We start from the raw sequence: 4,420 nt of genomic DNA on the forward strand, positions 1-4,420 counted from the left end.
AAATTTAACTTGTTAATTTGGTCCAAATTGCTTCTGACTTATCTTATTTCTTTCTCACCATTCCTTATTTGATTAAAAAGACTTTGTGTGGTGGAGTTGTAATCTTATTATGCCCTATATAATAAGAACTATTGTTTATGTACCTTATGAGCTTTGATGTTTAGTTTCGTAAGGATGATTCATGCATCATGTCATTAATGAAACACTGCACATATTCCAGTTATAATCATTCATATGAAGTTGAAATATAATGATGTTTAAAACTTCCTCCTTCCATTTAGAGAATGGCTATTACTTGTTATAGCTATTTTGTCCCAATGAAATTGGTCATGTACCAAGCTTTGCCAGTAAACCACTCTTGATTTGTACTTGCTCATAAGTTCCACATCTTTGGGAATTTATTGATGCACTTTAATTTTTTCCCCATCTACTCAATGTTGAAACTTGGGACTAATCCTTGAATTCTTAAACCTATGCATGTGTCATATCTTGGTTTCTCCTAAATGCAACACATGCTAGTTCCTTGATCTTGCTAGCTTGACATGTATTACTTGTGAGTTACTTTAGTTGTGCCCTATGGTGGTGCCATGATCCATGATTTACAGTGCCGCGTCGAAATCTGGGGTCTCCTGTGGACTGCAGCCATAAGGAAATACTGCTGGGTGCTCGCTGGTATCGAGGTCTACAGTCATGATCTATTATAGCTCCGCAATTAATGTGATTCACTCATCTTGGAACTCTCATTTGGAATTCATGTTCCATCATTCCATTGAAGTTACTAAATCCTTTGTCCCTTACAACTGTCTTTTGATCTCGTTTATAATTTTAAGTCAACTCTTGTTGTTTTATGAACAACTTGAATGTTTATGTGTTTGAATAAATGTTGTAATACTGCAATGACTTTGTAATGTGATCCTGCTCGGAAATCGTGGATGATTCGGGGTTCTCCGAGGACACCCGACAGTCTTCTTAAGTTATCGGGAACATATGCATAGATGTCAAAGGTCATTGGACAGTGACAGGTGCATATGGGCCCTATAATTTAGGAGGTTCTGCCACAGTAGTGATTCAGGATGCTAAAACTTGAACAACTAAAATTCCAAACCGCAGTCAAACCATGTCTAGCCTTTGAGCCTTATAGATCCTTTTGATATACTTGCTAAGCATGGTGAGCTTACACTCATTTTACATTCAATGAAAATCCTGGATGGGTAACAAATAACGTGTATGAAGAGTTTTTGGAAGATGTCTAGGACTACTAGATTGATGTTCACCAGTTGGAGTCCCTGAGACAGTTTTGGCTAGTATTCCGCGTTTGTGTAATAATGTTGCCAATGAGCAAGATTATGTGATAACATTATGATGAGATATGCGATGTAATAAAGTACTTTACTTTGATATTATTATAATTTGATGGTATATGTGTGTTTGGACATCCTGGGCACACATATATGAGTACTTGATTTTGCTATGCAAAATTGGGTGCGACATCCGTCGGCGACTGGGTGTGGTTGCATCTGCTGCATCGGCCATCTCAGTCCCTGGTTCCCGGCGCCCGCGGGAAGCTTGGGCCCAAGTATGCTGGGCCATATCAGGTGCTGGAACGCATGGGCACGGTGGCCTACCGTCTACAGCTGCCTGAAGGTGCCTGCATCCACGATGTGTTCCATGTGGGCGTGCTGAAGCCGTTCCGTGGCCCTCCTCCGACATCCGTTCCAGCACGTCCACCTATTCAACACGGGTGACCTCTGCAGCAGCCGGAGTGTGTCCTGCGTGCTAGCCTACGACGTGGCACTTGGCACATCCTGGTCCAGTGGGCAAACATGCCGGCGTCTGAGGCGACTTGGGAGCTGGCCGAAGCGTTCCGCACCGCGCATCCCTCCTTCCAACTCGAGGATGAGCTGTTTCTCGAGGGGGGAGAGATGTTATGGTGGGCCAGACCTAACAGAGGAAGAAGCGCAGCCGTGGCTAGAGGGTGCGCGCGCGACGGGAGTACGTGAGCTGCGCGCGGTCACCATGGCGCGCTGGGCGCGATCACTACGGGTCTCGGCGCCACTTTTCCAGGATCAGTTTAGTTGGGTTGTTAGATCACTAGAGTATTTTCAGGAGTTTGTTAGTAGTACGTTGGATTTGCCTATAAGGCTAAACATTTGTTTAATGAGAAGGTTAGCTAGAGATTGAGTTTATCTTTCTCGCTCTTTGGCATTGTTGCTCTCTGTCTCTCTCTCTCGTTGACGTTCACCACCAGGCGCCGAGCACGGCGCCGCCAAACCACCGCCGGGGATTCAAACCCCGGCCAGACACCTTCCACTCCTACGCCCTACGTTCCCTAAGCTCCAACAGTATATGACTGCCTTGGTTGACTTTCCAACTTTTTTCTAATTCTCTCAGGAACTCCAAGGATGTGCAAAATTACATATATGACCTTTGGTCAAGGCACATATATTCTAGAGATACATAGGTTTAGGATATGGAATTCAAGGATTCTAGTTATTCCAACGAGAAGAAACTACAATTGAATAAATGACGATGCTAGAAACTGAAGGTATAAGAAAGAATATGGCCACGTCCAAGAAAGGTATAACATTCCTAGAGGAATAAAACTTAACAAAACCTATTGATATCAACTAGCTTGTGGTTTCACTAAGAGCTTCTTCAATGGCTAGTTGTAGGCTGTGTATACATGGTCTGATCTACAGAGCCAGGATACATGGTCTAATCTACAGAGCCAGGATCTGCCACAACTTCATACACTCAGGTTATTAGGATGCATAAGTTGACATCCATTCCTCTCATTCTTCAAAATTCAACAACACTTATGAGGTTAGAGGTTGATACCAGAACTAAGATTGGTATTGAGGATAAGCTTTGTGGCTTTGTAGAGGGTAAAGTAGTCAATGTGGACAACACATGGGAACCGCAATGTTGAAGAAGCAGTGGCCCCACAAAATGAACACACGGCTCAACAGAACGGGATTATTGAAATGGCAGCACCACAAAATGAACACACGGCTCAACTCGCTCAACAAAACGAAATTGTTGAAGCATCGTCCCCACAAAATGCACACACCCCTCAACAAGACGAAGTTGTTGAAGAGACAATGGCCCCACAAAATGCACATCCGCGTGAACAAGATGAAATTGTTGAAGAGATAGTGGCTCTAGAAAACAAGGGGCCCAAAAGATTCCAGATTGATAGAAAAGCGGTTGTGCTCTCCATGTTTGCTCCTATTGCAATTTGCTTGATTTTGTTTCTACTCTATGTGCTATTTGACTCTTTTATCATTTCTCTTCATCATTGAGACCATAGGATTCAAAGAGGAGACATTTGTTTTTTTTTTCTTTCAATAAAGGGAGCTTTTATTATCTTTTCAAGAATATTATACATTGAGACGGTATAAAGTCTTCTAAAAGAACTTCGAACCTCTGCTTAACATAAAGCATATACAACCACAAAGGACAATAGTACCAACACCAAAGGACATTGAGACGGTATAAAGTCCCCATGGGTCAGTGTTTCAAGTCTCCTTTTTCATCTTCTTGGATCAGTCTCTAGCTTGCATCTTAATCATGCATGTCACCTAATAAGCACTCAAACCCTAACCTAGATTGACTTAGCTCATTCACACCATTAGTAGTGATATAATTGGGCATTTTAGGTTGGTGCGGTTAGGGGAAAGAAGAGAACGTGCATGGGGAGATATAAGAGCGGCGACAGGGGGTGCGGTTGGGGGTAGTTGCGGTAGGAGGGGAGTTGGGTTTTTTCATAGGCCTTCCTGCATGCCTTGGACTTTCCAAAGGCAGACCTCAGTTAATCAATTTGTTAAGGTGGGTTTTGTCCGTTTGACTACTATAAATGATTTATAGAGATGATACATCAAAGGTTTCTCTCTTCTCTCTCTGTAAACTAACTCCACTGTCCCCTGAAAACATTTTTGCAGGAGTGAAACGGCAAGTCCTAGTTGGGTGGCTGGTCTCCATGCTTATTTAATTTCATATTTACTGGGTCTAGATCTTGAATCTCCACCTCCACTATGATATTGGCCAGGGTCTAGATCAATTACAGAAGGCATCACATCATGCCAAGACACGCTATTGAACTATAACCCATTTGCTTCGTTAATACTCCTATAACTCTTCTCGTTGAAGATGCCGAGAGTCAGATCCGCTCTAAGCGAGTATATATATTCACAATCAACATATCATCATTCATCAGTAAAATACTCAGGTATTATATATGTATACATATACGGGATCCCTAGAATACGCCACGCATCTTTGACAGCTTACAAAAAGGTTTTAATTAATCTCGTCGTGGTAAGCTACTATAGGCCCACTGATGACTGACCTCGTATATACATATCATATCATGTTGTATATATAAAGTCAATGGTCGATCGATCAAAATTAAAGCTAGCGC

Source organism: Miscanthus floridulus, chromosome 8 (genome assembly GCF_019320115.1).
Source record: "Miscanthus floridulus cultivar M001 chromosome 8, ASM1932011v1, whole genome shotgun sequence".
NCBI classification, from domain to species: Eukaryota; Viridiplantae; Streptophyta; class Magnoliopsida; order Poales; family Poaceae; genus Miscanthus; species Miscanthus floridulus.